Source organism: Schistocerca serialis, chromosome 1 (assembly GCF_023864345.2).
Source record: "Schistocerca serialis cubense isolate TAMUIC-IGC-003099 chromosome 1, iqSchSeri2.2, whole genome shotgun sequence".
Taxonomy (NCBI): Eukaryota; Metazoa; Arthropoda; class Insecta; order Orthoptera; family Acrididae; genus Schistocerca; species Schistocerca serialis.
The window spans coordinates 403,915,868-403,928,188 of record NC_064638.1 but is presented as its reverse complement, the minus strand read 5'-3'; positions in this window follow the sequence as shown (position 1 = coordinate 403,928,188).

Genomic DNA, 12,321 nt, shown 5'->3' with positions numbered 1-12,321 from the left:
AAGGAAGCTATGTTGCATCGTCATCATCATCGGCTGTACATGTTTCAAATATGGTGCATTTCAAGTATATGGATGATTCAGTTTGCACCCGTTATCCGCATTCACTTCTGTCGCCTTAAGAGTATGTTGATTGACTCACACCGAGCATCGGAACCCTGTGACTATACAAACATAAGGGACTGCATGAGAGATGAGATGCCAGCCCTTACTTACATTTCCCGTTCCTCTCTTAGAGAATATTATTTCTTGTTTGACTGCTCTTTTTTAGTCTAAATGACCAGACAAGTAGTTCACTGTAATTTCGGTAAGTTTTTCTCCTCACAGAAATGTTGCAGTAGCGTCAGATGCTACATTATTAGTATCAAAGCATTCAATAACATCGTATTAATTTCCCTTATTTACTGTGTAAACCAAAGAACTGGAATATGATCATAAAATTCAAATTTTCTTTCTTTCTTTGGGCCTTTGTCCCACGGCACGTGGGGTCGGCTTTGTTATTACGGAATTGGCAGTGTTGGAGAGGGTGGCCGGATGCCCTTCCTGCCGCCACCCCCAACCCCATGGGACGTAAGTAGTGTACCCCAGCTGTCTGCATCTAGTGTAAGTCATCAAAGAGTGCGAACGTGTTTCCAACGTCTGTGCGTTGTGTAATTAACGCGGAACCTGGGGACCAGCCTGGTATTCGCCCAAAAAGCACATCCAGGATAGCGCTGTCGGCTACCTTGGCGGTTTCAAATTCAAATCCAAATCTTGTGTTATAAAGACTTTGTACGGAGGAAACGTGATGCACAGTTTTCCATGAATGGATATGGTTACACTAATTGATATGTGAAAGCCCCCTGCAGACTAGCATCAAGCTGAATAATACAATAAAAGTCTGAAACAGCAAAATATACACATGTGACTGTTCGACTAACCAAGTTTTATAAGCTCTTCTTAACTAACGATATTTATTTATATTTTCGTATGAACAGTTATCAGATACTAGTTTCACAAAACGAAAGTGACGGAGTATTGCGATGAACTAAGGATTACACATTGTTGTGGAAGACTGCTGCTCTATGGTATAGAAGGCAACTGAAAGAAATTTCCAATGAGACGATCAGAAGTGACAAAATGGCTCTGAGCACTATGCGACTTCACTTCTGAGGTCATCAGTCCCCTAGAACATAGAACTACTTAAACCCAACTAACCTAAGGACATCACACACATCCATGCCCAAGGCAGGATTCGAACCTGCGACCGTAGCGGTCGCTCGGTTCCTAAACTGTAGCGCCTAGAACCTCACGGCCTCTCCGGCCGGCCAGAAATGACAGTTTTAATCAAAGACGGTAAATACACTGAAGTCACAACGATTTGTGTTGATCCCATGGACATTAAAAATGCAGTATATGGTTCTTAATTGGTCATGTCACCACCACGGACAGTAATGCACGCTGTACAGCGTGCTGCTATGTTGGCCACAATGTTGGTAAGGAGTTTTTGTGATTCGAACAATTCTGAGTTTTGTCGATGAGTCTTAAGATGAGTTTTTTCATAAATTGATTATAGTGCAATCATCGATATACATTTTAACTTCCGCGTTCCACACAACATGCTGAGAAATCAGTAGTCGCCCAGTATACTTCACAAAAGAGAGTTGAATTATATTTGACGAAACAAGGGTCTTGCAAATATAGACCTACAGGATTTCTATCGTCAAGAATAGCGGTGAAATTAGATAATCAAGTATCAACTTTAATCGGGATAGGACCTATACCCTCAGTGGTACATAGATGTGGGCGGTCTGCATTGAGATCAGCAGCGGAACTTGCTAACCAGATTGTTGACTATATCAGAATTTCGCTGGCGGGGTCAACATCCTCGCAGACAGCAACCGTAAATTCCTTCGTTTTTGCCTGACACAACGGCCTTGCGCAGTGGGTATACCGGTTCCCGTGAAATCACCGAAGATAACAGCTGTCGAGCGTGGTCGGCACTTGGATGGGTGACCATCAAGGCCGCCACGCGCTGTTGCCATTTTTCGGGGTACACTCAGCCTCGTGATGCCAATTGAGGAGCTACTCGACCGAATAGTAGCGGCTTCGGTCAAGAATACCATCATAACGACCGAGAGAGCGATGTGCTGACCCCACGCCCCTACTATCCGCATCCTCCACTGAGAATGACGCGGCGGTCGGATGGTCCCGGTAGGCCACTCGTGGCCCGAAGACGGAGTGCTTTTTTTTACCTGACGCCATCACGACAAAATGTAGCCACTCACAAGCAAGGTCAACCCGCACTCCATGGACCAAATTTTGGAGCTTGTTGAGGGATATTTTGTGAATATTTTGGTATAAACCACCCCTGCTCTTTATCGGATTGTTACATTTCGTTTGGCGTGTTAAACTCACATATCTCTGTATAATTAAAGCAATAATACCCCTCAGTCGCAAAACTGAAGTCTTTTTGACCTAGCTTTACAGTTGTACTTATTACGAACAAGGCGTTGGTGGGGGGGCTTGAGTGCCTCAGCGATACAGGTAGCCGTACCGTAAATGCAACCACAACGGAGGGGTATCTGTTGAGAGGCCAGACAAACGTGTGGTTCCTGAAGAGGGGCAGCAGCCTTTTCAGTAGTTGCAGTTGCAACCGTGTGGATAATTGACTGATCTGGCCTTGTAACACTAATCAAAATAGCCTTGCTGTGTTGGTACCGCGAACGGCTGACAGCTAGGGGAAACTACAGCCGTAATTTTTCCCGATGGCATGCAGCTTTACTGTATGCTTAAATGATGATGGCGTCCTCTTGGGTAAAATATTCCGGAGGTAAAATAGTCCCCCATTCGGATCTCCGGGTGGGGACTACTCAGGACGACGTTGTTATCAGGACAAAGAAAACTGGCGTTCTACGGGTCGGAGCATGGAATGTTACATTCCTTAATCGAAAAGGTAGGTTAGAAATTTTAAAAAGAGAAATGAATAGGTTGAAGTTAGATATAGTGGGAATTAGTGAAGTTCGGTGGCAGGAGGAACAAGACATTTGGTCAGGTGAATACAGGGTCATAAATACAAAATCAAATAGGAGTAATGTAGGAGTAGGTTTAATAATGAATAAAAAATAGGATTGCGGGTAAGCTACTACAAACAGCATAGTGTACGCATTATTGTGGCCAACATAGACACGAATCCCATACCTACTGCAATAGTACAAGTTTATATGCCAACTAGCTCCGCAGACGACGAAGAGATTGATGAAATGCATGGTGAGATAAAAGAAATTATTCAGATAGTGAAGGGAGAGGAAAATTTAATAGTCCTAGGTGACTGGAATCCGATAGTAGGAAAAGGAAGAGAAGGAAACGCAGTAGGTGAATATGGAATGGAATGAAAGAGGAACCCGCCTGGTAGAATTTTGCACCGAGCATAACTTAATCAAAGCTAACGCTTGGTCCAAGAATCATGAAAAGAAGGTTGTATACATGGAAGAAGCCTGGAGATACTGGAAGATTTCAGATAGATTATATAATGGTAAGACAGAAATTTACGAACCAGGTTTTAAATTATAGGACATATCCAGGGGCAGATGTGGATTCTGGCCACAATCGATTGGTTCTGAACTGTAGATTAAAACTGAAGAAACTGCAGAAAGGTGGGAATTTAAGGAGATGGGACCTGAATAAACTGACAGAACCAGAGGTTGTAGAGAGTTTCAGTGAGAGCATTAGGGAACGATTAAAAAGAATGGGGGAAAGAAATATAGTAGAAGAAGAATGGGTAGCTTTGAGGGATGAAGTAGTGAAGGCAGCAGAGGATCAAGTAGGTAAAAAGACGAGGGCTAGTAGAAATTCTTGGGTAACAGAAGAAATATTGAATTTAATTGATGAAAGGAGAAAATATAAAAATGCAGTAAATGAAGCAGGCAAAAAGGAATACAAACGTCTCAAAAATGAGATCGACAGGAAGTGCGAAATGGCTAAGCAGGGATGGCTAGAGGACAAATGTATGGATGTAGAGGCTTATGTCACTAGGGGTAAGATACGAGGTGCGGCTAGAAAAAAACCGGACTGATGCCGGAAAAAACATTTATTTACAATTATTTACAATTTCATGTTATCTCCTTCAATGTACTCTCCTCCTCAGTCTCTACACCGCTCCATACGAATTTTCCACTGTTCATAGCAATGCTGCAGATCATTTTCGGTAAGTCCATACATTACATCCGTCGGTTTTTCTTTTACTGCTTCAACAGTCTCATATCTAGTTCCTTTCAAAGCTGACTTGACTTTAGGGACAAGAAAAAAGTCACAGGGGGCCAAATCAGGTGAGTAGGGTGGATGATCTAAGATGGGAATGTTGTGTTTTGCCAAAAACGTCTTCACTGACAACGCACTGTGAGCTGGGACATTGTCTTGGTGAAGGATCCATGACTTTTTTCTCCACAAATCGTTCCGTTTTCTCCGTACTCGCTCATGTATGGTAGCCAGGACGCTAATGTAGTAATGCTGATTCACTGTTTGTCCCTCTGGTACCCAATCAATGTGCACAATCCCTTTGATGTCAAAAAAAAAAAAACAATCATCATTGCCTTGAATTTCGATTTTGACATTCGTGCTTTTTTTTGTCGTGGAGAACCAGGAGTTTTCCAATGCATCGATTGGAGTTTAGTTTCGGGATCGTAAGTAAAAAACCACGATTCATCGCAAGTATAACATTTTGTAAGAAGGTGGGATCACTTTCAATGTTTTCCAGGATGTCAGAACAAATCATTCTTCGGCGTTCCTTCTGTTCAATTGTGAGACACTTTGGAACCATTTTTGAACACACTTTGTTCATGTTGAAACTTTCATGAAGAATCTGCCTAACACTTTCCTTGTCAACTCCTGTTAACTCAGACACTGCTCTGATTGTTAAACGGCGATCTTGTCGAACAAGTTTACCGATTTTTTCGATGTTTGCATCAGTTTTTGCTGACAATGGTCTGCCAGTGCGAGTGTCATCACTGGTGTCTTCGCGGCCATCTTTAAATCGTTTAAACCACTCAAACACTTGTGTTCGCGATAAACAATCATCGCCGTACACTTGTTGTAACATTACAAACGTTTCACTTGCAGATTTTCCTAGTTTGAAACAAAATTTGATGTTAACACGCTGTTTTTTCTGTACACTCAACATTTTCCGACGCACAGACAAAACGTCAACTACTTAAAACAGACGCCACGGGCAGACTGAGTGCAGGAGGCAGATGAAACTCGAGCAGTAGGCGGAGCGAGAGTCACGTGACAGGCCACGCGACTTTCAGCCTTATTGCATTCGTTTTATTGTTTCACCAGTACTAGTCCGGTTTTTTTCTAGCCACACCTCATAGATACTGCCTACAGGAAAATTAAAGAGACCTTTGGAGATAAGAGAACCACACGTATGAACATCAAGAGCTCAGATGGAAACCCAGTTCTAAGCAAAGAAGAGAAAGCAGAAAGGTGGAAGGAGCATGTAGAGGGTCTATGTAAGGGCGATGTTCTTTAGGACAATATTATGGAAATGGAAGAGGATGTAGATGAAAATGAAATGGGAGACATGATACTGCGTGAAGAGTTTGTCAGAGCACTGAAAGATCTGAGTCGAAACAAGGCCCCGGGAGTAGACAACATTCCATTGGAACTACTGACAGCCTTTGGAGAGCCAGCTGTGATAAAACTCTACCATCTGGTGAGCAAGATGTGTGAGACAAGTGAAATACCCTCAGACTCCAAGAAGAATGTAATAATTTCAATCCCAAAGAAAGCAGGTGTTGACAGATGTGAAAATTACCAAAAAAATGGTTCAAATGGCTCTGAGCACTATGGGACTCAACTGCTGCGGTCATTAGTCCCCTAGAACTTAGAACTAGTTAAACCTAACTAACCTAAGGACATCACAAACATCCATGCCCGAGGCAGGATTCGAACCTGCGACCGTAGCGGTCTTGCGGTTCCAGACTGCAGCGCCTTTAACCGCACGGCCACTTCGGCCGGCAAAATTACCGAACTATCAGTGTAATAAGTCACATCTGCAAAATACTAACGCGAATTCTTTACAGACGAATGGAAAAACTTGTAGTGGCCGACCTCGGGGAAGATCAGTTTGGATTCCCTAGAAATGTTGGAACACGTGTGGCAATACTGACCCTACGACTTATCTTAGTAAATAGACTACGGACAGGCAAACCTACGTTTCTAGCATTTGTAGACTTGGAGAAAGCTTTTGACAATGTTGGGTGGAATACTCTCGTTCAAATTCTGATGGTGGCAGGGGTAAAATACAGAACGCGAAAGGCTACTTACGATTTGTACAGAAACCAGATGGCAGTTATAAGAGTCGAGGGGTACAAAAGGCAATCAGTGGTTGGGAAGGAATTGAGACAAGGTTCTTGCTTATCCCCGATGTTATTCAATTTGTATATTGAGCAAGCAGTAAAGGAAACAAAAGAAAAATTATGAGTAGGTATTAAAATCCATGGAGAAGAAATAAAAACTTTGAGGTTCGCCGATGACATTGTAATTCTGTCAGAGACAGCAAAGGACCTGGAAGAGCAGTTGAATGGAATGGACAGTGTCTTGAAAGGAGGATATAAGATGAACATCAACAAAAGCAAAACGAGGGTAATAGAATGTAGTCGAATTAAATCGGGTGATGCTCCCGGAATTAGATTAGGAAATGAGACACTTAAAGTAGTAAAGGAGTTTTGCTATTTCGGAAGCAAAATAACTGATGATGGTCGAAGTAGAGAGGATATGAAATGTAGACTGGCAATGGCAAGGAAGGCGTTTCTGAAGAAGAGAAATTTGTTAACATCGAGTATAGATTTAAGTGTCAGGAAGTCGTTTCTGAAAGTATTTGTATGGAGTGTAGCCATGTATGGAAGTGAAACGTGGACGATAAATAGTTTAGACAAGAATAGAATAGAAGCTTTCGAAATGTGTTGCTAAAGAAGAATGCTGAAGATTAGATGGGTAGATCACATAACTAATGAGGAGGTATTGAATAGAATTGGAGATAAGAGAAATTTGTGGAACAACTTGACTAGAAGAAGGGATCGGTTGATAGGTCATATTCCGAGGCATCAAGGGAACACCAATTAGTATTGGAGGGCAGCGTGGAGGGTAAAAATCGTAGAGGGAGACTAAGAGATGAATACATTAAACAGATTCAGAAGGATGTAGGTTGCAGTAGGTCCGGTAGATGAAGAAACTTGCACAGTATAGAATAGCATGGAGACTGCATCGAACCAGTCTCTGGACTGAAGACAGCCGGCCGCGGTGGTCTAGCGGTTCTAGGGGCGCAGTCCGGAACCGCGCGACTGCTACGGTCGCAGGTTCGAATCCTGTCTTGGGCATGGATGTGTGTGATGTCCTTAGGTTAGTTAGGTTTAAGTAGTTCTAAAATCTAGGGGACTGATGACCACAGATGTTAAGTCCCATAGTGCTCAGAGCCATTTGAACCATTTTTTGACTGAAGACAACAACAACAACAACACCATTTATTGCACTGAATATATCTCCACGACAGTGCAACTGTCGACGCTATTCACTGTATGTCTTGTCTGGAGATACAAACTTGTTCCATTCATGGTACTTCTGGTGATAGCACGATTACTCACTTTACTCATCTCCTTTCATTCTGCATTTTTACATCGCCCTCTACTGCTCAGTCCCCTCACGGCAGTGTTAAACGTACGTTAGTAGTGGGATATTACGGTTTTTCTCACTGTTGAGAAGATATTTTTACCGAAAGGAAGGTCATTGTGGTGACAACCAGGAAAGCCGTAATTACACTACTGCTCTGTGCACTAAAATACTAAGAAAATACCCTTCAACAAACTCCGTAGTTTTGTCAGTGGAATTCGAGCTCGCCCTGCGTATAAGATAACCAAATAGCACGAGTTAAAATACCAGACCAGCTTCAATTACGGTAGTCATCTCGTGTCAGCGACGACGGAGGAAGTTACCGAAAACTTGAGATATTCTAACGCGTCTCAGTAAGAAGACAGGAAGAATTTTATCCGAGAATATCGTCAGTATTGGAAGCTGCTGAAACGAAACAAGGAGATAAAACGACGAGGAATAAAAATTACAAGCGAACTCCGAAGAAGCCTTGAAGGCCTATCGGTAACGACCGATCACCGTGTCATCCTTAGCACACAAGGGTGCAGATATGGATGGGTATGTGATGAGCGCACCGCTCTCTGGCCCTTGTAAGTTTTAGAGACCAGAGCCACTGCTTCCTAATCAAGGAGATCCTCAATTGACCGCACAAGGGCTGGGTGCACCCCGCTTTCCATCAGTGATCGACAGATCCGGATTCAACTGGTAGCCGAACCCAACAACAGCTAACTTCGGTGATCTGACGGGAACCGGTGTTACCAATGCGGCAAAGCCTTGGCGAGTAAACATTACATTCCGCCAGAATTTCGTGAAGTGTAAGAGCTTCTTGTATGCATCTAGCCATCTTGGCCTTAGTCCCCGCTACACATGAGCCTCAACGAACATGATAAAAGTTGCTTGCCTATCTTGACATATAGAAAGCTCAAATAAGGTATACATTCTCTTCATGTGTGTCAAATGAGTACAACAGCACCTGTACAGGGTATTCCAGGATATCCCAGAAGGAATAGTCAATATTCAGGGATATGACATGAATGATAAAAAAATGGTTCAAATGGCTCTGAGCACTATGGGACTTAACACCTGTGGTCATCAGTCCCCTAGAACTTAGAACTACTTAAACCTAACTAACCTAAGGACACTCACACACATCTATGCCCGAGGCAGGATCGAACCTGCGACCGTAGCGGTCACGCGGTTCCAGACTGAAGCGCCTAGAACCGCACAGCCACACTGGCCGGCCGAATGATCATTTGAAACAAAACTTTCTAGTGAAATGCATATCTTAAGAGCTAAGTGCACTTCTTCATGTACAACACTGCGAGACAGTCTCATCTATTGCAAGCTCCTTGCTTTCAATGCTCGGAAAGGTGGAAACAAGGACAAAAAATTCCAGTAACCATAGGTTTTTAAGTGCAAACCTATGACCACTTCAATGAAATTATCAGTCTGCAGCGGAGTGTGCACTAATACGAAACTTCCTGACAGATTAAAACTGTGTGCCAGATCGAGTCCTTTGCCTTTGGCAGGCAACTGCTCTACCGACAGAGCAACCAAAGTACGACTCACGACTCCTCCTCACAGCTTCAGTTCCGCCAGTACCTCGTCTCCTACATTCCAAACTTCACAGAAGCTCTTCTGTGAAACTTGCAGAACTAGCACTCCTGGAAGAAAGGATAATGCGAGGACATGGCTTAGCGATAGCCTGGGGGTGTTTCCAGAATGATATTTTCACTCTCTAGCGGAGTGTGCGCTGATGCAAAACTTCCTGGCAGATTATCTGCGGTACCAGTCGTGGAGATATTTTCAGTGCAATAAATATACGCAGCTAAATGAGCTTAACACAACCATTTATTGATCATCGCTACTATAAAGCTCATATGTTATACTGAAGAAGTGCTCACATTTATTTTATTTAGCATATGGCATAAATCGCAGAAATAAAGGGCAGCAGCAAAGTACATAAATTCGTAAATAAGTAAGCAGAACATAATTAAGCGTTACAGAAAGAACACAAAGACAAACAAATATAAACATCATTATCTATAAAGGTATAAATATACACATATAGCCACAAAAATCTTGGAGGAAATCAATATAAGACGCGCATCGCACAGATTACTAATATAATCGATTGCCACTTCGGTCGCTTTCAGCGTTCAGCAGTATAGCCGTGGTACTTTCTAATACGGTATTCCTCGAAGACGTGTCGAATCACTTGTCTTTCAAAACCGTAGTCACAGTAGAAGTAACCTTGTGTCATTTATACACACAGTCTGCACATCTTCTGTGTTTCCCTCTCATCCAATTTAGCCCTGTCCACGCTCTCCTGGGAATAACGAACCTGTCAGTTTTTCGGACATGCACTACATCTCTCTGACATGAGCCAATAAAGCCGTTTCCCAATCTCTACCCTGTAGCTCTTCCAGTATGCATTTTAGAGCACATACTTACTAGACGTCTTTGCTTCCAATGATCTTCCCTGTCATCTTCCTGAATGTTACCCATTGCTCCTAGCACACCATGTAAAATCTTCTAGTTACAATGCGTCACGTTCCTCTTCACCTTTGCTTAGACCATCGACGTTTGCACACCCTGCACCTCCCCCCCCCCCCTCCCCCTGCTGGGATCTTCGTCAAGAAATTCTTGTGTTCCTGGTTGACTGAAAAAAAAAATCGTTCAAATGGCTCTGAGCAGTATGCGACTTAACTTCTGAGGTCATTAGTCGCCTAGAACTTAGAACTAATTAAACCTAACTAACCTAAGGACATCACACACATCCATGCCCGAGGCAGTTTTCGAACCTGCGACCGTAGTGGTCGCTCGGCTCCAGACTTTAGCGCCTAGAACCGCACGGCCACTCCGGTCGGCGGTTGACTGAACATTATCCTTATGTCCTAATTGAGGTGACCATAAAATCCTGTAGAAGATTCGAGCTGACGGGTTGAAACGTTGGTTGTGTAAGAAGAATATGTCGCAGACTAACTACCTAGACTTTCTTTTCAGTGCCAATCAACACGAAAGCCTCCACACTTACATGCAAATCATAACTTGAAGGAAGATAACTTCTCAGTTAAGATCGCGTTTGTAAAACGTTTTATTTACTATGACCGATTTCGGTAAAACGGAGTTACCATCATCTGATCTCGGTAAATGTTAGTGCCCATTCCCAGTCATCTAAAAATGTACAACACCATCTGATGACGGACTCCAGTTCGAAATAGTAGACTATTTTCTTTTCTCGATGTGATACTACCCAAAATCTGCGGATAAAATACCGGGTGGTCAAAAAAATCAGTATAAATTTGAAAACTGAATAAATCACGGAATAATGCAGATTGAGAGGTACAAATTCACACACATGCTTGGAATGACATGGGGTTTTACTAGAACCAAAAAAATACAAAAGTCCAAAAAATGTCCGACAGATGGCGCTTCATCTGATCAGAATAGCAATAATTAGCATAACAAAGTAAGAGAAAGCAAAGCTGATCTTCTTTACAGGAAATGCTCAATATGTCCACCATTCCTCAACAATAGCTGTAGTCGAGGAATAATGTTGTTAACAGCACTGTAAGGCATGTCCGGAGCTATGGTGAGGCATTGGCGTCGGATGTTGTCTTTCAGCATCTCTAGAGATGTCGGTCGATCACGATACACTTGCGACTTCAGGTAACCCCAAAGCCAATAATCGCACGGACTGAGGTCTGGGGACCTGGGAGGCCCAGCATGACGAAAGTGGCGGCTGAGCACACGATCGTCACCAAACGACGCGCGCAAGATATCTTTCACGCGTCTAGCAATACCTTTTTTTTAATTTTTTGGTTCTAATAAAACCCCACGTCATTCCAAGGATGTGTGTCAATTTGTACCTCTCTATCTACATTATTCCGTGGTTTATCAAGTGTTCAAATGTATACTGACTTTTTGATCCCCAGGTGTAAGAGAACTGCGTGAAGTAACAGCAGCGTTAGCAGATTTAATATCTTACAAATAGTCAGATATGATACACTTAGTGAAAATGATAAGAATTTCATCTCAAACATTTATGAACGCCCATCTTGAGTTCAGTCATTCCATGACGCACCATGTTTATTTTGCGACAAAGGAATCATAAAGTGTTCCCACGGAGAGCCAAACGGGTTCTTCATCTTTGCACAAGGAGAGTGGTGGTGGAGTTAAAAGCGCAGTTCCAGGGAGTGGTGTATTTATCAGGAGAGGCTCAACAAAGACCCGCAAGGTGGAGGCTGTGAGACATTCCTGACCTATCGGCGCGCGCGGAGAATGGGCGCGTCGCATGAGGCATGCGGAGAGAGAAACTAGAGATGGGAGGGACGGGGGAGAGGAGGGGAAGAGGAAAGCGGGAGAGCCCACCCAGCTAGCCAGGAACGCGGCAAACTACTCGAGGCGGCACAAAGAGAAACGCGCGAAGTGGAGGAGGAGCGGACAGGCCCGCGTTCAGAGGCAGTCCAAACAGGAGCCGCGCGGCAAACACCGGAAAAGAAGTTGCGGCGGTGAGCGCAGCGCGGCACGGCGTGCCAGGGGGCGGGGAGAGCGGAGGTACTGTGGGCCGCCGTTAGCGCTATCTGGAGGCCGGGCCGCTAATGCACGGGCAAACAGCCGCGGGCCGGTGATAAATGCCCGGCCGGCCGCGCTATCTGGGCGCGCAGCCTCGCGCTTCCGGCCGTCCTAAGCTAA